The following is a 21,932-nucleotide window of genomic DNA, read 5'->3' on the forward strand; positions in this document are numbered from 1 at the left end:
TTTAAAAATATTTTTAATTTTCATTTTTACAGTCATATTCTATCCTTTCATTGTATTTAACCTTATTTTTTGTATATATGTAAGTTTTTCTTTCTTTAAAATTTTGGGATAGTTTCTTCTAACAGACTAAAATATACCCTAAATCTAGTGTATAGCTTTGTTCTAGTCTTCTGCCTGATCACATTCTCACCTTTTTTTTTTTAATTTTATTCTTACTTTTTTCAACCAACTTCTTATTAATTCCTTTTTTAAAATCTTTTTTAATTTTCATCTTTACAGTCATATTCCATCCCTTCATTGTATTTACCCTTATTTTTCGTACATATATGTTTTTCTTTCTTTAAAATTTTGGGAGGCAGTTTCTTCTAACAGACCAAAATACACCCAAAATCTAGTGTGTGGCTCTGTTCTATTCACCAGCCTGATCATATTCTTTTTTTTTTTCTTTCTTTTCCCTCCAGTTTCAGGTCTCTTCTGATTTGTTTAGTGTATATTTTTCTGGAGTCATTGTTACCCTTTTAGCATTTTGTTCTCTCATTCATCTGTTCTTCTCTGGACAAAATGACAAGACAGAAAAACTCACCTCAAAAAAAAGAACAAGAGGCAGTACCAACTGCCAGGGACCTAATCAATATAGACATTAGTAAGATGTCAGAACTAGAGTTCAGAATGACGATTATAAAGATACAAGCTGGGCTTGAAAAAAGCATAGAAGATACTAGAGAATCCCTTTCTGGAGAAATAAAAGAACTAAAATCTAACCAAGTCAAAATCAAAAAGGCTATTAATGAGGTGCAATAAAAAAATGGAGGCTCTAACTGCTAGGATAAATGAGGCAGAAGAGAGAATTAGTGATATAGACCAAATGATGCAGAATAAAGAAGCTGAGAAAAAGAGAGATTAACAACTACTGGATCACGAAGGGAGAATTTGAGAGATAAGTGATACCATAAGATGAAACAATATTAGAATAATTGGGATCCCAGAAGAAGAAAGAGAGAGGGGGCAGAAGGTATATTGGAACTAATTATAGCAGAGAACTTTCCTAATTTGAGGAAGGAAACAGGCATCAAAATCCAGGAGGGACAGAGAACCCCTCTCAAAATCAATAAAAATAGGTCAATACCCTGACATCTAATAGTAAAACTTACAAGTCTCAGAGACAAAGAGAAAATCCTGAAAGCAGCTTGGGAGAAGAGGTCTGTAACCTACAATGGTAGAAATATTAGACTGACAACAGACCTATCCACAGAGACCTGGCAGGCCAGAAAGGACTGGCATGATATATTCAGGGCACTAAATGAGAAAAATATGCAGCCAAGAATACTATATCCAGCTAGGCTCTCGCTGAAAATAGAAGGAGAGATAAAAAGCTTCCAGGCCAAACAAAAAATAAAAGAATTTGCAAACACCAAACCAGCCCTACAAGAAATACTGAAAGGGGTCCTCTAAGCAAAGAGAGAGCCTAAAAGTAACCTAGACCAGAAAGGAACAGAGACAATATACAGTAACAGTCACCTTACAGGCACTACAATGGCACTAAATTCCTATCTTTCGATAGTTACCCTGAATGTAAATGGGCTAAATGCCCCAATCAAAAGACACAGGGTATCAGATTGGATAAAACAATAAGACCCATCGATATGCTGTCTGCACGAGACTCATTTTAGACCCAAAGACACCTCCAGATTTAAAGTAAGGGGGTGGAAAACCATTTACCATGCTAATGGACATCAAAAGAAAGCTGGGGTGGCAATCATTATATCAGACAAATTAGATTTTAAACCAAAGACTATAATAAGAGATGAGGAAGGACACTATATCCTACTTAAAGGGTCTATCCAACAAGAAGATCTAACAATTTTAAATATCTATGCCCCTAACATGGGAACAGCCAATTATATAAACCAATTAATAACAAAATCAAAGAAACACATCAACAAAAATACAATAATATTAGGGGACTTTAACACTCACCCTCACTGAAATGGACAGATCATCTAAGCAAAAGATCAACAAGGAAATAAAGGCTTTAAATGACACACTGGACCAGATGGACTTCACAGATATTTTCAGAACATTCCATCCCAAAGCAACAGAATACTCATTCTTCTCTAGTGCACATTGAACAGTCTCCAGAATAGATTACATCCTGGGTCACAAATCAGGTCTCAACCGGTACCAAAAGATTGGGATCATTCCCTGCATATTTTAGGACCACAATGCTTTGAAACTAGAACTCAATCACAAGAAGAAAGTTGGAAAGAACTCAAATACATGGAGGCTAAAGAGCATCCTACTAAAGAATGAATGGGTCAATCAGGAAATTAAAGAATTAAAAAAATTCATGGAAACAAGTGAAAATGAAAAAAAAACTGTTCAAAATCTTTGAGATGCAGCAAAGGCGGTCCTAAGAGGAAAGTATATAGCAATATAAGCCTTTCTCAAGAAACAAGAAAGGTCTCATATACACAACCTAACCCTACACCTAAAGGAGCTGAAGAAATAATAGCAAATAAAGCCTAAACCCAGCAGGAGAAGAGAAATAATAAAGATCAGAGCAGAAATCAATGAAATAGAAACCAAAAGAACAGTAGAACAGATCAACGAAACTAGGAGCTGGTTCTTTGAAAGAATTAATAAGATTGATAAGCTCCTGGCCAGACTTATCAAAAAGAAAAGAGAAAGAACCCAAATAAATAAAATCATGCTGAAAGAGGAGAGATCACAACGACCACCAAAGAAATACAAACAATTATAAGAACATACTATGAGCATCTATATGCCATTTGCAAATTAGACAATCTGGAAGACATGGATGCATTCCTAGAGACGTATAAAGTACCAAAACTGAACCAGGAAGAAATGGAAAACCTGAACAGACCCATAACCAGTAAGGAAATTGAAGCAGTAATCAAAAATCTCCCAACAAACAAGAGCCCAGGGCCAGATGGCTTCCCAGGGGAATTCTACCAAACATTTAAAGAAGAATACATATTCTTCTGAAACTGTTCCAAAAAATAGAAATGGAAGGAAAACTTCCAAACTCATTTTATGAGGCCAGCATTACCTTGATCCCCAAATCAGTCAAAGACCCCATCAAAAAGGAAAACTACAGACCAATATCCCTGATGAACATGGATGCAAAAATTCTCACCAAAATACTAGCCAATAGGACCCAATAGTACATTAAAAGGATTATTCACCATGACCAAGTGGGATTTATTCCTGGGCTGCAAAGTTGATTTGACACCCACAAATCAATTAATGTGATACAATATATTAATAAAAGAAAAAACAAGAACCATATGATCCTCTCAATAGATGCAGAAAAAGCATTTGACAAAGTACAACATCCTTTCTTGATCAAAACTCTTCAGAGTATAGGGATAGAGGGTACATACCTCAATATCATAAAAGCCATCTATGAAAAACCCACAGCGAATATCATTCTCAGTGGGGAAAAACTGAGAGCTTTCCCTGGCAGGGATGTCCACTATCACCACTGCTATTCAACATAGTACTAGAAGTCCTAGCCTCAGCAATCAGACAACAAAAAGAAATAAAAGACATCTGTATCAGCAAAGAAGAAGTGAAATTCTCACTCTTTGCAGATGATATGATACTTTATGTGGAAAACCTAAAAGACTCCACCCCGAAACTGCTAGAACTCATACAGGAATTCAGTAATGTGGCAGGATATAAAATCAATGCACAGAAATCCATGGCATTTCTATTCACCAACAATGAGACAGAAGAAAGAGAATTTAAGGAGTCGATCCCATTTACAACCACACCCAAAGCCATAAGATACCTAGGAATAAATCTAACCAAAGAGGCAAAGAATCTGTACTCAGAAAACTATAGAGTACTCATGAAAGAAATTGAGGAAGACACAAAGAAATGGAAAAACGTTCCATGCGCATGGATTGGAAGAACAAATATTGTGAAAATGTCTATGCTACCTAGAGCAATCTACACATTTAATGCAATCCCTATCAAAATACCATCCACTTTTTTCAAAGAAATGGAACAAATAATCCTAAAATTTATATGGAATCAGAAAAGACCCCGAATAGCAAGAGGAATGTTGAAAAAGAAAAGAAAAGCTGGTGGCATCGCAATTCCAGACTTCAAGCTCTGTTACAAAGCTGTCATCATCAAGACAGTATGGTAATGGCACAAAAACAGACACATAGATCAATGGAACAGAATAGAGAGCCCAGAAATGGACCCCCAACTTATGGTCAACTAATCTTCAACAAAGCAGGAAAGAATGTCCAATGGAAAAAAGACAGTCTCTTCAACAAATGGTGTTGGGTAAATTGGACAGCTACATGCAGAAGAATGAAACTGGACCATTTCCTTACACCACACACAAAAATAGACTCAAAATGGATGAAAGACCTAAATGTGAGAGAGGAATTCATCAAAATTCTTGAGGAGAACACAGGCAGCAACCTCTTCGACCTCAGCCGCAGCAACTTCTTCCTAGAAACATTGCCAAAGACAAGGGAAGCAAGGGCAAAAATGAACTATTGGGACTTCATCAAGATAAAAAGCTTTTGCACAGCAACAGAAACAGTCAACAAAGCCAAAAGACAACCAACAGAATGGGAGAAGATATTTGCAAATGACATATCAGATAAAGGGCTAGTATTCAAAATCTATAAAGAACTCATCAAACTCAACACCCAGAGAACAAATAATCCAATCAAGAAATGGGCAGAAGACATGAACAGACATTTCTGCAAAGAAGACATCCACATGGCCAACAGACACATGAAAAAGTGCTCAACATTACTAGAACTCATACAGCAATTCAGTAATGTGGCAGGATACAAAATCAATGCACAGAAATCAGTTGCTTTCTTATACACTATCAATGCAACTGTAGAAAGAGAAATTAGAGAAACGATTCCATTTACAATAGCACCAAAAACCATAAGATACCTTGGAATAAACCTAACCAAAGAGGTAAAGGATCTATACTCTAGGAACTACAAAACACTCGTGAAAGAAATTGAAGAAGACACAAAAAGATGGAAAAATATTCCATGCTCATGGATCGGAAGAATAAACATTGTTAAAATCTCTATGCTACCCAGAGCAATCTATACCTTCAATGCCATCCCGATCAAAATTCCAATGACATTTTTCAAAGTGCTGGAACAAACAATCCTAAAATTTGTATGGAATCAGAAAAGACCCTGAATCGCCAAGGAGATGTTGAAAAAGAGAAACAAAGCTGGGGGCATCACGTTGCCCGATTTCAAGCTATATTACAAAGCTGTGATCACCAAGACAGCATGGTGCTGGCACAAAAACAGACATACAGACCAATGGAACAGAATAGAGAACCCAGATATGGACCCTCAACTCTATGGTCAAATAATCTTTGACAAAGCAGGAAAAAACATGCAATGGAAAAAAGACAGTCTCTTCAATAAATGGTGCTGGGAAAATTGGACAGCCACATGCAGAAGAATGAAACTCGACCATTCTCTAACACCACTCACAAAGATAAACTCAAAGTGGATGAAAGACCTCAATGTGAGACAGGAATCCATCAAAATCCTAGAGGAGAACATAGGCAGTAACCTCTTTGACGTCGGCTACAGCAACTTCTTTCAAGATACATCTCCAAAAGCTAGTGAAACAAAAGCAAAAATGAACTTTTGGGACTTCATCAAGATAAAAAGCTTCTGCACAGCAAAGGAAACAGTCAACAAAACAAAGAGGCAACCCACAGAATGGGAGAAGATATTTGCAAATGACACTACAGATAAAGGGCTGGTATCCAAGATCTATAAAGAACTTCTCAAACTCAACACCCAAAAAACAAATAATCAAGTCAAAAAGTGGGCAGAAGAGATGAACAGACACTTCTCTGAAGAAGACATACAAATGGCTAACAGACACATGAAAAAATGTTCATCATTATTAGCCATCAAGGAAATCCAAATCAAAACCACACTGAGATACCACCTTACACCAGTTAGAATGGCAAAAATGGACAGGGAAAGAAACAACAAATGTTGGAGAGGTTGTGGAGAAAGGGGAACCCTCTTACACTGTTGGTGGGAATGCAAGTTGGTACAGCCACTTTGGAAAACAGTGTGGAGGTTCCTCAAAAATTTAAAAATAGAGCTACCCTATGACCCAGCAATTGCACTCCTGGGTATTTACCCCAAAGACACAGATGTAGTGAAAAGAAGGGCCATATGCACCCCAATGTTCATAGCAGCAATGTCCGCAATAGCCAAACTGTGGAAAGAGCCGAGATGCCCTTCAACAGATGAATGGATAAAGAAGATGTGGTCCATATATACAATGGAATATTACTCAGCCATCAGAAAGGATGAATACCCAACTTTTACATCAACATGGATGGGACTGGAGGAGATTATGCTAAGTGAAATAAGTCAAGCAGAGAAAGTCAATTATCATATGGTTTCACTTATTTGTGGAACATAGGAATAGCATGGAGGACATTAGGAGAAGGAAGGGAAAAATGGTGGGGGGAATTGGAGGGAGAGATGCACCATGAGAGACTATGGACCTGAGAAACAAACAGGGTTTTAGAGGGGAGGGGGGAGGGGGGATTGGTTAGCCCGGTGATGGGTATTAAGGAGGGCACGTACTGCATGGAGCACTGGGTGTTATACGAAAACAATGGATTGTGGATCACTACGTCAAAAACTAATGATGTATTGTATGGTGACTAACATAACATAATAAAATTAAAAAAAAAAAAAAAAGAAAAAGTGCTCAACATCACTTGGCATCAAGGAAATCCAAATCAATACCTCAATGAGATACCACCTCATACCAGTCAGAGTGGTTAAAATGAACAAGTCAGGAAATGACAGATGTTGGCGAGGATGCAGAGAAAGGGGAACCCTCTTTTTTTTTTTTTTTTTTTTTTTTTTAAAGGTTTTATTTATTTGACAGAGAGAAAGACAGCCAGAGAGGGAACACAAGCAGGGGGAATGGGAGAAGGAGAAGCAGGCTTCCGGAGGAGCAGGGAGCCTGATGCGGGGCTCGATCCCAGGACCCTGGGATCATGACCTGAGCCGAAGGCAGACGCTTAACGACTGAGCCACCCAGGTGCCCCGAAAGGGGAACCCTCTTACACTGTTGGTGGGAATGCAAGCTGTTGCAGCCACTCTGGAAAACAGTATGGAGGGTTCTCAAAAAGTTGAAAATAGAGCTACCCTATGACCCAGCAATTGCACTACTGGGTATTTCCCCAAAGATACAAATGTAGTGATCCATAGGGGTAGGTGCACCCCATTGTTCATAGCAGCAAAGTCCACGATAGCCAAACTATGGAAAGAGCCTAGATGTCCATCAACAGATGAATGGATAAAGAAGAGGTGGTATATATATACAATGGGATATTATGCAGCCATCAAAAATCCCGAAATCTTGCCATTTGCAACGACGTGGATGGAACTAAAGGGTATTATGCTAAGCGAAATAAGTCAATCAGAGAAAGACAAGTATCATAAGATCTCACTGATATGAGGAATTTGAGAAACATGACAGAGGATCATAGGGGAAGGGAGTGAAAAATGAAACAAGACGAAACCAGAGAGGGAGACAAACCATAAGAGACTCTTAATCTCAGGAAACAAACTGAGGGTTGCTGGAGTGGGGGGGGGATGGGAGGGATAGGGTGACTGGGTGATGGACATTGGGGAGGGTATGTGCTTTGGTGAGCTCTGTGAATTGTGTAAGATTGATGAATCACAGACCTGTACCCCTGAAACAATACATTATATGTTAATAAAAAAAATGTTATACTATATTCCAAGAATAAATACAGATTTCTTGGGAGGTAGGCATTGGGGCTAGTATTAAGGAGGTTTGAAGTTAACTGTTAGCCAATTACTAAAGGTTTAGCATAATGGTTCTCAAACTTTAGTGTGAGTATGCATTAGAATCATCTAGAGGGCTTGTTAAAACAGAAATTGCTGCCCCTCAACCCCAGAGCTCCTAATTCAATAAGTCTAGTGTGGAGACTGAGAATTTGCATTTCTAACCAGTACCTAGGAAATGCTGATGCTGCTGGTCTTGGGACCACACTTTGATAATCACTGACATAGGGAGTGTATTAGTTAACTATTGGCTAGTATAACAAATTATCCCAAACTTAGATGACTTAAAACAATGAATATTTACTATTTTATATAATTTTTCTGGGCCCAGGAACCTGGGAGTGCCTTAGCTGTGTGGTTTTGTCCTGAAGTCTCTCATTGGGTTGCAGTTAAGACATTGGTTAGAGGGAGCCTGGGTGGCTCAGTCGTTAAGCGTCTGCCTTCGGCTCAGGTCATGATCCCAGGGTCCTGGGATCGAGCTCCACATTGGGCTCCCTGCTTGGCGGGAGGCCTGCTTCTCCCTTTCTCACTCTCCCTGCTTGTGTTCCTGCTCTCGCTATCTCTCTGTGAAATAAATAAATAAAATCTTAAAAAAAAAAAAAAGACATTGGTTAGAGCTGCAGTCATCTGAAGGCTTGACTGGGACTGGAAGATCCACTTCCTAGGTGGTGGATCCACACATGACTATTGGCAGGAAGCCCCAGTTCCTCACTGGCTGTTGGCAGAAGGATTCAGTTCCTTATCACAGCTAAACCTTCCTTATCGCTTCATAGGGCTGTTTGACTACCCTTAGGTCATGATAACAGGCTTCCCCCCAGCAAGTGACCCAAGATCAAGAACAGGAGGAACCTGCAAATACTTTTATGAAAGTCATACATGATTACTTCAACCACATTAAAAGTGAGTCACTAAGTCCAGGCCCACTTAAGGGGAGGGGAATTAGCATCCACCTTTTGGAGGGAGGAGTATCAAGAAACTTGTGGATGTATTTTAAAACCAGTATAGAGATTATACTCTAGTACTTCACTAATAATTAATTGTTACTTAATTATTAGTAAATTAATCAGTGACTAACTCTTCCAGGATGGTAATATGATAGAAGTAGAAATGCCGAATGGTGGGAATTCAATAGCCGTAATTGATTATTACTATACTTTTACTTTCCATGACTTCAAAATATTTTGAAAATGATAGTAGTATAACAATATTACCCATATTTTGAATATTACTCATATTTTGACTATTCCTATTTTGTTTAAATAAAGAGACTAGGATGTCTCTATTTCATGTGTGTATCTATGGATGGATGAACCTATGTAGCTCTGAGTGTAAGTTTGAACTAGTAAAGGTTAAGAACATGAGGTCTGACGTTTGAATCCTAGCTCCATCCCTTACTAGCTGTGTCATCTTAGATAAGTTATTTAGCCTCTCTAGAATTCAGTCAGCTTCCTCATCTGTAAAATGGGTTTAATAATAATACCTACTTTATAGAATTGTTCTAAAGATTAAATGAGACCCTAAATGTTAAAGAGCTTAGAAAGTACTTGAATATTTTTGTTTCATTATTTATGGATATATATGTATACATTAAAAATAGAACAATTCAGAAGGGATTAAAATGAAAAAATATAAGTTTAATTTAGAGCATAGCAGACTTTACTGAATGTTTGGAGAGATAAGAAAATTTATATCTCAGTCAGACAGCTTTAAATTGTATTAAACTCTACTCTGTTTAAAGGAAAACAAACCAATTCAGCTATTTCTTGTAACTTGCACTCTAGCCCTTGCTATATGGTTCTCCATTCTTCCTCCACTCTTAAGGAACACCCCCTTCCTCAAATTTCTTGCATTTTATTATTTATTTATTTATTTATTTTTTAAAGATTTTATTTATTTGACAGAGAGAGACACAGCGAGAGAGGGAACACAAGCAGGGGGAGTGGGAGAGGGAGAAGCAGGCTTCCCACGGAGCAGGGAGCCCGATGCTGGGCTCGGTCCTAGGACCCTGGGATCATGACCTGAGCTGAAGGCAGACGCTTAATGACTGAGCCACCCAGGTGCCCCAAATTTCTTGCATTTTAATGCAGAGAAATATAGTCCTCCCTTTCTTTTTTTTTTTCTCACCTGAATTTTTCTGTTCAAATGGGTCAGCAGTATATTTTCCTATATAAATATCATTCTTTCTCTCTCTAAGAAGAATTCTAGTGCCAGCTATTTAATATATATTTTAAATTCTGCCATTATAGATTAATTCTTAAAATATCTATTAGCAACCACGGCTATTGATTATGCACTGTTGTAACCATGAATGAGCCTATGATCTACTCAAATAGAAAGATTGGAAATAGTAGGTCTGGTGCATACCATATGTAATGCTTGCATATCTTCTTGATAAGTCCTGAGGAATGATGTATCATGAACATTGTTTTTAGTAATCCCAATTGTCACTTTGTATTCCATGTCACATAATTCTGACTAATGAAAATTTTAAAACCTCAATTTACCAGAAGGCAACTAACCTCAATTTGAAGTTTTAAAATATACTTTCTTTAGAGGACAAAGGTAAAAGCCAGGGTTATTGGCTCTTAGATTCTGGCCAAGGATTCTGTGTTTTTAACATCAGAGGTGTAGAAAAAATGATTAGTGGTCAGGATGATGGCTGAGGTGTTGTCAAGTCTTGTCATCAAAAAAGCCTTTTTTATGTTGTGTATCCTTTACTTAATGCTTCTCAGTTTTGTCTTAAGATTGGAATCAGAATCACCCCAGAGTTACATACATGAATACCAAACTCAAGTGGAGTCTTTTAAGGGGGAGTCCCAGCATCTGCACTGTAGCAAGTTCTCCACTAATTCTTCTGTACTGCAAAATTTGCTCTGCTTAATAAAACAGTTTTAGAAAGATGTCCAATAGCAAACTTGAATCTACAAAAAGGATTTTCTCATTCATGATTAGTTAGCAAAAGATTATATTAAACAATCTAATTGTTCTTGCTAATTGAAATTTTATTATAATATGGTGAGTTGATCAATTTTGTTTTAAAGATTCCATTTGTACCCTTTAGTTAGACAGTCAGTGTAACAATGAATATTTCATGATTGGTTTTAATGAGACAGGTATTAGAAGAGTGGAGAGGTATAGCATGAGAAAAAGTTAAGAACCCAGGTCTCCTTACTTCTAGTCCGGTGCTATTTGTGTTGGTTTTATCTTTCTATGGTTGTTTTTTGCCTCTCATGCTGTTTTTAGTTTTAACAAAATTAAAACTTCACTCAATTATTTTGATTTTATCTTTTTCAGGTTTCATTAAGGATTTGTGTGTGTGTGTGTGTGTGTGTGGTATAGTTAGAAAGATCATAGGCTTTGAAATCAAACTGAATTGTGAATTCCAGTTCTGCCACTTACTATATGAGTGACTGTGAGCAAATTTAATAAGTTCTGTGAGCCTCAGTCTGTTAATGGGATAATTCCTACATTATAAGGTTATTGTAAGGATGAAACAAATAGATGCTTACATTCGTTTCCTTTACTTTTTCCTTAAGAGAAATTCTGGCCACTATTTAAAAAAATATTTAGATTAATTTAACTCGACTAATGGTATTTATCATTTTCAAATTATCAAATTATTTGTGTTTACTTTTTCCTAATAGGCAGTTTGAAGATGAGTAAGGGTGTTTTTCTGATTAATTAGTTGTTCTTTTGATTCACAGTATGTAATTTTGATCTATCTTCTTTGTAAGGAAAGCATGTATCAAAGTTGCAAGGTACCGAGCAGTCTCTTACTCAAACCGTATCTTCTTTAAGCAAGTATCAGGATCCATGCTTTAGGAGGTGCAAAGGAGAGAATTTTAAGTTATATGTGCCCTTGGGTGTCTTGGATTCACTGATAAAGAGACACAATAAACAGATGGAAAGGTAAATAAAAATAGAAGACTTAAATAACATTTAAAGCAACTTTAGAAGAGCTGACTGACCTGGGCAGTGACTAATTGTCATAATGGCCACCATTAACATGAATACGTGCTAATGCAATTCTCTGAAGAATAGTCAACTTTTACATAACATAAAAGCATCCACCTGAAGCTGATATTGGGCAACCAGAATTACATTTTCAGCCCTCCTATCTCCAGGACAACCCAGGGAGGGCACAAAGGAATGCTGTCCATAGTTATTTAACAATCTCTATTGTAAGTTCATAAGACATAAAACTGGACCTTACTTTTTAGTGTTAGAAATTATTCATGAGAATAATTTTAAAGTATGTAGTATTTAATCTTTCTTTGTAATGATCATAATAGGCAAAGAGAAGAAGGACTAAAATGATCAAGCAGATGGAATGTTTCCTTTGTCCTGCTTATGGTATTAGAGCGCATGATATAAATAACGGCTTATACTTTGATTCTAAACACCCTTTAATAAGTGAGTGGGGAAGCTGGATCTGTATACCTAGACAAAGTAAAATTAAAAAATCAAACAAAGTTTAAATTAATTAATTTTAGGCACCTAATTTGAATATTTCAGGTATTTATTTTTCTCCACACTTTCCCTTGCCATCAGTGATTTTTTTTTAGGATTTATTTTATTTTATTTTATTTTTTAAAAGTTTTTTTTTTATTTATTCATTCGAGATACAGAGATACAGAGAGAGAGAGAGAATATGAGCAGGGGGAGAAGTAGAGGGAAGGGGAGAAGCAGGCACCCCGCTGAGCAGGGAGCCCGATGCGGGGCTCCATCCCAGGACCCTGGGATCCTGACCTGAGTGGAAGGCAGACGCTTAACCATCTGAGCCATCCAGGTGCCCCCGGATTTATTTTATTTTTAAGTAATCTCTACACCCAACGTGGGGCTTGAATTCACAAACCCGAGGTTGAGAGTTGTGCGCTCCACTGACTGAGTCAGCCAGGCGCCCCTCACCAGTGATTTTTTTTTAAAATTTCATATATTTTCCTCCTTTATTTCATTTAGGTTTTGTAGGATTTGTATATGTGTATGAGTGTTACCTATATGAACACTTCCTTATTTTCTGGTTCCATTAGGTGTTCCATGCCCATACTGAACTTTTCTGCTCTAGCCCTGGAATCAGCCATTTCTCCAAAGAGTCCTGGTTCCTTTTATTTATGTCTTTAGAAACCAAGATCTGAAGTGTGTTCATTACTACTCAGGTGTCATTGCTTCTAGACCGTATTAGTGGACATAAAAAGGAAACACATTCTCCCTCTCTCCATCTCTCTGTATATGAAAACTGTGACTCATACCAGTATCTTCCAATTCCAGTCCAACACCACTGGATCCATTCTAGCCTTCCCCCTTTAATTTTTTGTAAAATAGATACCTGGCTTTCATTTCCAGAATATATTTATTTGTTCAGTCCTAGAATATAGTTTCAGAATAATTTATTAGTTAGGATATAGTACTTTTGTACAGTTTCTTTTGTCTTTAGACTTAAAATATATATTAAAAATATTTTTATCTGAAGTTACTTAGGTTAGTTCTTTTTTCCTTTGTCCCCTTAAATAGGGTTATGTTATTCATGTCTAATATAGTTAGGCTCATTTGTTGCCCTTTATATTCCATTCTGGGTTTTCTCCAAGTCCTGGTTGATTTTAAAAATTTATTTGTATTTTGTGTGTGTGAAATAATGTCATTGTTCTAAAAATCAGAATTGTATAAAAAGATATATTTAGAGATAATCCCACTTATCCATTCTACCTGCTCCTTTTCCTCCATTCCTTCCATTCTGTTCCTAACGCTTGTAGCTACCCAATTTCATTCATTTCTGGTTTATCCTTTCTATGTGTCTTTTTGCTAAAACTAGAAGATACATGTGTATTTCCTTATATTTCCCTTTACTTTTTCTTACATGAATGGCAGAATACCATAGATACTCTTTTGCATTTTGCTGCTTTCTCTTATCATGGAAATCACTCCGTATCAGCTTATAAAAATCTTCCTTATTCCTTTTTTATAGCAGCATAATTCTGTTTGTGGATGTAGCTTGGTTTATTCATCACCATACTATTTAGGGGCATTTAGGTTATTTCTAATATTTCAGAATTATAAATAATGCTGCAGTGAATAACCCTGTACATATGTATTTCTCTATTGTTGTAAGTGTATCTTCAGGGTAAATTCCTAGAAGTGAAATAGCTGGGTCAAAACGTAAATGCATATATAGTTTTGTTAGATATAGTCAAATTCCCCTCCAAAAGGGTTTACCAGTAATGTATGAAAGTGCATGCCTTTCCACAGCCTCACAATAGAATGCATTCTCATACTTTAAAATTTTTATTAACCTGTTTTGTGCAAACTTGAATTTTAATTCTCTTAAATTTTACTGTTGATTTGGAACTAACACTTTGAGAATTACTCTTCATTTTTTAAGATCTATCAGATGATTATTTTGAGATCCTGTCATTTTATCATTTTTTTTTTCATAAGGTTTGGTCCATCCATTCAATGACTACCTATTGAAAAAATATCTTGTGTGGCCTCTATTTCCCAGACAATATGCTAAGACACAATTCTTGCCCTCAGTTGCTTACTGACAGAGAAGAACAGGTTAGCAAATAAATGGACAATTACGAGATAGACACAGTTCTCCATGGACAACACCTTCCAGTGAGGGAAGAGAAAGCCAGACATATTCTGAAATTGTAAGTAATTTAATGCAATTGCCATATAGAATTCATGTATGTACTCCTAGATGTGGTGAAATGAGAGAGAAATACAGTTCAAGAGGCATGTTGAGAAGTTTAGATGTCATCTAGAGGACAAAGAAAACTTACTAAAAAGTTTTAAGCAAAATAAAGATATGATCAAGATTTTTATTATGGCCATGACAATGAGGGGTTTCCAAAGAACTTGAGGTTTATCCTCAAGTGTTAAACTATATTGTATATATAGAGGTAGGTATGTTAGGTCATGTAAAAGAAAGGAATAACCCCTAAGGCAAGAATTGACTGTGACCTTATAGAAGGCAGTAACTTCTTTAAGAAAAAATGGATTAATTTGAAGGGGGTCTGCAATGAAACAAGCAAGGTAAAGGGAGGTGTTATCTGAGAGGAAGCCTTTGCCTGCTTTGGTGGTTTAAAGTGGGTCTTTTATTAAAAAAAGGAGCTGCTCTTGGTGTCTGGGGTTTTCCAGTAGAATTTAGAATAACACTAGTCGTTATAGGTATTGAAAACCAAGACCATCTATACCTGGAACAGCTTATGGCTTACATTAACATGACTTTACTATTCAGATGCTTCATTAAGATGACTTTATTATTCCGGTCTTTTCATCAACCTGATTTTACTGTTTCAGAAAGTTCTTGCCTGGGAAGATCAAGTTGCTAATAATTTTATTGTTCATTTCAGAAAGTTCCTGAAAATCCCCCCCCTTTTTTTTTAAAGATTTATTTATTTTTAGAGAGAGAGAGAGAGAGAGAGAATGTGCACACTAGCGGGGGGGGGGGAGGTGCAGAGGGAGAGGGAGAGAGAATCTCCAGCAGACCTTGAGCTGAGCTCAGAGCCCAAAGCGGGTTTCAATATCATGACCCTGAGGTCACGACCTGAGCAGAAACCAAGAGTCGGACGCCCAGGGACGCCTGGGTGGCTCAGTCGTTAAGCATCTGCCTTCGGCTTGGGTCATGATCCCAGGGTCCTGGGATTGAGCCCCTCATTGGGCTCCCTGCTCGGCAGGAAGCCTGCTTCTCCCTCTCCCACTCCCCCTGCTTGTGTTCCCTCTCTCGCTGTGTCTCTGTCAAATTAAAAAAAAAAAAAAGAGTCAGACGCCCAACAGACTAAAACACCCAGGTGCCCCCTGAAAATCTTTTTAAACTGATATTAGACTACTCAAACTAAAGCAACATCAAACAATTGTTTACTTTTCAAGAATTGAAAAGTAAACAATTGTTTACCTTTATTTTGAAAACCTTCCCCCTTCCATGTCTACCAATCCTAAACTACTAGATCACAGATTTGCCTAATCATAATCAAGCCCCTTTTCTCACACCAAAAGATCTATCTTAAACCAAACTCCCCAAATCTTAAACATATCTGATTTTTGCTTTTCCTCTTCTGAAACACCACCAAGATTCTTGTCAAAGTAGTGGCCTCACTTACTGTGGCAAGCAATAAACTCAAGTTTGCTTTATGAACAGGTTATTTTGGTGGTGTTTTCAGGGAATAAAGTACATGCAGGATTCATTTCTTATTCCATCTACAGATGATGTTTTTGTATAAATGGTGACCAGTAGTTTGGAACTGTGGGCCTAAATTAACAGTCCAAGAATATCTGAGTTAACTTTCTAATTTTTTGTATTTCTTTCAACCTGGCACATGCCATTTACAGTCAGAGCAACATCAAGGAATGTCATCGTGCCTCACTCATAATTATTGTTTCTCAAATTAGTGAATTTGGAAATGTATAATAGGTTCGGGAAAAAGTGAGTGACCTATGTATCCTAGCCAATCGGCCTACATCAACCAAGAAAGACTTTTGAGAAAAGAGCTGTATGGATTTTATGTAAATTTGGTATTTATGAGTACCAAACTTTTAGCACTGACATCTGCCTGAGAAGAAACTTCATTTACAGCAGCAGCAGAAATGAAGTTCACTGTGAACTAGTTTTGGATACCATATGCTTTAACATGCAGAAGAGGAGGGGAGAAGAGGCCTTTTAAAAGCAGATTTCTCTTGCTCTCACAGTCTATGATGTTGCGTGACAACACTGTGACATCATAACTTAGGCTATTTTATTTGCTGTTGCACCACTCCAGCCCCGAGGCGTGCAACAGCACCTCGGGGGTGTGCGGTGCTTTCCCTTCGTGGAACTTCAGGCACTTCACAGGCATTTTCTTTCTAAACCTCGCAACATCTCTCAAAGGTATTGCCAAACTGGAGGCAAATTTCACAGTTTAATCATGTGGAACACATTGGTAAATATAGATGTGCCTTTTAGAAAGTTGCTTCAAAGTGTATTTTGCAGCTCACGCGACGTTTCTCAGGGTGTAAACCAGTGGTGTAATGTAAAGCTTTTGGCCCGCCCCCACGCGAGCTGGGAGGAGAGCTGGGTTTGGCAGCGCATAGTGGTGCAGGAGGAAAGGAGGATCGTGCGGAACAGGCAGGCGGACTGTTTTGTTACACATCCTGCCCTTTTCTTCCTGTCTTGCCCACACAGGGGTGCCTCCTTTTGCTCCATCTCGTTCTTTTCTTTGCAGCATCAAAAAAGAAAACTGAGTTCTAAAGTTTAACTTGTAATTAAGAGTTTGGTTAGATTTTCAAGGCACAACACAAAAGCCCATTTAATTCACAAGGCCTTTTGATTATAATCCTGGCAAATTTTCTTTCTTTTCTTTCTTTCTTTCTTTCTTTCTTTCTTTCTTTCTTTCTTTCTTTCTTTCTTTCTTTCTTTCTTTCTTTCTAAAGATAATTAGAGTCGGACTCACAGGAATGTTGCGAAGATTAAATAAAATAATATGTATGGAAGAGCTGAAAATAATATGTATGGAAAAATGTGGCCAGTGAGAAACAAACATCTTCGACCATCTGGTTTTCTGGGGATGATCTGCTCCACCCTTTTGGGTATCATCCAAGCCAGGACATCTTCAAGAGTGGAAAAGGGAGCTTCAGGACAACAACACACATAAACTGGGACTGTCCCAAGCAAACCAGGATGTGTGATCAATCTCTATAGAGAGAATTTTCAGATGGCAAGTGCCTGTGCCTAATTGCACACATTATTGTGGGTAGGGATGATTGCATTCTATGAATGAGAATACCATTTATTGCCCACATAGAAGCTGAACTTCTACCACTTCTCTCTTATTTTCAAACTCTTTGTATAGCTTGTATTTCCCCAAATGTGCTACATGGACAAAAGGTGGCACATGAGACTATTTCAAGTGGTATACAGCAAGCATTATTTTTTTTTAAACTGTCAAGTCAGATCTATAATTTTGGAAGTACAATTTTTTTAATAAGTCTGTTTAGACCAACATTTGAATTGATTTAAAGAAAATGATTAAGTAAATCGAAGTAAAATGAGATTAAAGTTATAGGAAGGTTTACCTGGAATGACTAACAGGTGGGAGGCCCTGCTTGTTTGGATGCAGCCAGTAGAACGAAAGAACAAGCTACTCAGTATTTGGATAAACAGTATTATAATATACCACCTTTCATTCCAGGACAAGTGCTTTGTAAATACCCAGTTTTGACGCAGATGAGGAGAACAGAAATGGAGCAATTGCAGTTGAAGATTAGCCTTGGATACATTTTCTGGTAAGTCTTCGGCTTCCCCACCATTTTTATACATTATTAATGTAAACTATGTATGAAGAACTGACAACACTTGGCAAAATTTAATACATACACTGATTTAAACTTTGTAGGGACATTTTACTCATATTTGCTTTTTGAGAGACATGATTTAGGATGGAAACTTAGTTTGTCTTGTTTTGAGAATTCTAGGAATAAAGACTCCTCGAACTCTTTGGATAGCTCATTTAATTCCCTGGTAATCAAAAAGGTCTTTCTGATTTCTGGTCCCAGTCCTTTCTACTTTAAGTGCAGTCTCCAAAGAAACAGAAACATTGGGAAGGTGTTGCCGTTCTACCTCTCAATATTTGTTACAGAGACCACTGAGAGCAGTGGACTTTCTAATCCTCACCTTTGTTTCTTCTCTGTTTTCTTTTTGTTTGTGATTTCTCTCATCAGGAATGAATGCTTCTTATTCTTTCTGTTTGTTTGCTTAAAATAGAGACAATTTAGATAACATACCAAGACACTTGAGTATGAATGATTAGCGGTCAGCCCTTAGCAATTAATTATACTTTTGCTAAAACACATCAAAATATTTGATAGATGGTCATTCACAGATATCAGTGTGCACTTGAGCTTAGGGTTTATAAAGGTTTACAAGTATTTATGTATGATTTTGTGTGTATTTTCAGAGTTTTTTTTTTTTTTTCTTGTGGAACTTTGAAAAATGAAGAGAATTAAGTTGTTTCTAAAAAGCCAAAGCAGCCTGCCATCTCTTTTTCTTTTCTGGGCTACGGTCCAATTTGCACAGCAGTTGCAAAGAAAAAGCAAACGCATCACTAGATTCAGCGAGAAATATTGTAACAGTATGTAATCTCTGTCAAGATAAAATTGCTTTGTGATTTACATTACAATAAATCCTGACCTTTAAGTGCTGCAGACTAAGCTAATCTGTGAAGTACTTTATTCCAACACTGAATCAGCGAGTGAAGCTCAACCAAATTGACTGTATTTGTCCCACCGTGGTGTGGTTAAAGAGCCTATATATATCGAAGCAGATTACAGAGCATTGTTCTATGTGTACTATAATAAGTAGAATAATTGAAATATTCAATCTGTTTCATCCTTGTGAAATAATAGAATTATTTTAACCTCCCTTCTGTTTGCCTATTATGGGAATTACAAGTAGCTTCATTTAAATATCATTAGGGCCTGATTTAGATCGATGAGAACAAGGAAATTCAGAATTAAGGCTAAAATACCACATGACATTTCAACCTTAATTCACTTCTTATGGCTGTTAATTATTTTCTTTTTCTTTCTCTTTTTTTGGTAAAATAGTTAAGACATTGTGTTGAATTTATTAGTACTAGCTTTGAATTTTTTGCTTTTTGACTCCCCAAGTCAAGTGCTAGGTTTATCAATCATTGGAGAATAGAATTTTCTCAGACATGTTATGAATTTTAAAAATAAGTTGAATTTACCAACTTTGGGAGATTTTTAGCCATTATTTCTTCAAGTATCTTTCTCTCTTCTGTACTCTTGGCTTTCCTCTAGATTTTGATCACACACATATTAGACAACTTTATATTATCTCAGAGGTCAGTGGTAGGTACCCCCGCCGCCACCCCCCCCACCAGGTTTTTCGACTTCTGTCCCTTCAACTGAGCAAGACCACAGGGCTCAGCTCAGGATTCCTTCTCTTATCCGAGAAAAGGAAACTGCCTTCAGAGAGTAAGTTGGAACAACAGTAGAACTCACAGTTTCCCTTTTCTTAGGGGCCACACTCCTGTGCTGCGTGTTGTTCAATGTCTGAAAACAATTCTTTCCTATATTTTTGTTATATTTTCTCATTGTCTAAGGTGGGAAACTCCTGTTACTCTATCGTGGCCAGAAGCAGAGGTCTCACGTAACTAGAGTTTACAAGGTTGTTTAAGACTTTTATTTAACTGTTGATCAGTTCTTGCCAAAATACAGTTCTGGAGTCCTCAAAGTGAGTGATAAGAAGGTTATTAAAACAAATTCTGGACACAGTAAACTGTAACATTGTTAATGCTCATGTCTAACCACAATGCAGTATAATGATTGCAAAGGACATAGGGCACCATAATCTCTTTAGTAACCTAAAATTAGAATTTTAAAAATTTCTTTCCAAGGTATATACAAGAAAGCAGTGCTAGAGTGCTTCTTTCTAACAAAAGTCATCTTCCTACTAAAATGGAATTTCCTAATAAAATAGTGCTAGAGGCCTCTTCCATTGTTTCTTACGGTTAACTGTTGCTGTGCTCTATTTTAAAGTTACATTGAGTTAAGGGGAGCAGTCTTCATTTTAGTAAGACAAACTTTTTTGTCATTTTGTGTTTTTTTATTTTAGATTTTTATAATAAATTTATAGGGTGCCTTGAGGGCAGCCCAATTTGCATCATAGGGGGCCACCTAAGAAACTCACCTGGGACAGACCACTCTGTTCTGCCTTGGAGCACTATTGTCTAGAACCAGAATGGTTCACGAGATACCCCACATTATAAATAGAGACATCCTCGGGGCACCATATCAATGTATACTTGATGGTCTTCTCATGCATTTTTGAGAGGAAAATAGTTTTGATATCAGCAAGATGCGAGCAAGTATTCCTGATGCTAAAAGGATACTGAGCACTTACCGGAAACATTAGTATTTTTAAAGGTAAATTTCATAGTACCAAACAATTTTAAAATTAAAATATAGTGACTTTCTAGAATCATTTGCTTTAGTGTCAGAAGAGTACAAAACTAATAGTTTGAAGGAAAGATTATATAAAAATATTGATACATTGATATAGATAATGTTACCCCCCCCCCCCACACACACACAGTCTTTCAGGCTGCTATTTATTTTCTTAGCAATTTTTAAAAACTGCCAACGAATGGACTGGTATAACCTGATGATTTACCAATATTCAGATTTCCTGTGACCTACTCTACAGACTAGAGTATATGAATCTTCTGTGATATCAATTAAATCAACATCTACCTCTAAAACAACAATTTTATTTTTGTTAGGAAAAAGCCTTAATCTTGACCTGCAACACTTGCCAGTGATTTGGGGGTTTTGCTGTCCGCAAGTCTGTCAAGACAGCCCTCTGCCTTCTCACACAGAAATGTCGACTCCACACTGATTGTGTAGTTGTTGTTGTTTTGTTGCCAACTATTTGATTTGAGGGTTCAGTAGAATATCTTATCACCTATTTTGTTTTAGATGTTGGTCTGCAAGTTTTTGGTTTTGTTGTCACAACCGTTTTCCTGTTTTTATGACAGAATTTGGGGTGATTTAAAACTACCCTACTGTCATCACCCACCACCATCTTCCCAGAATTTCCCTCTACCTTGACTTCTTAAGCTTTTGTTTCTTCACCTTTTAAAGAGAATGAAATGATCTCCTAATATCCCTTCCAACTCTGAGATCTGTGACTGTATAAGACAACCCTGTTTGGACCTGAAATTGTGGAAGAAGGAGTACATGATGTATGGCCTCACTCTCATGTTTTCAGACCCTGCATGTCTAAGATTAAGTTGCTATGTGTTATATTTTGTCCTCTGAGTCAACACTTGTCCTTACATCCATCCATGTATCTATCCATCCATCCTAACAACAAGCACTGAGCCTCTGCTATGTACTAGCTTTGTTTCTCCAGGTACTTACCAGGTTTGCTTGTGCTATTGGAAGCTATAAATAGCTACGCTATAAATGTCATTTCTCAGATTTATGATCACCTAAGCAGACTTGATTGTTACTTGGAGGTGAAATGTGAATGTTACGGATTTTGTTGTTGTT

The sequence above is a fragment of the Halichoerus grypus genome, chromosome 2 (assembly GCF_964656455.1).
Source record: "Halichoerus grypus chromosome 2, mHalGry1.hap1.1, whole genome shotgun sequence".
Classification (NCBI taxonomy): Eukaryota; Metazoa; Chordata; class Mammalia; order Carnivora; family Phocidae; genus Halichoerus; species Halichoerus grypus.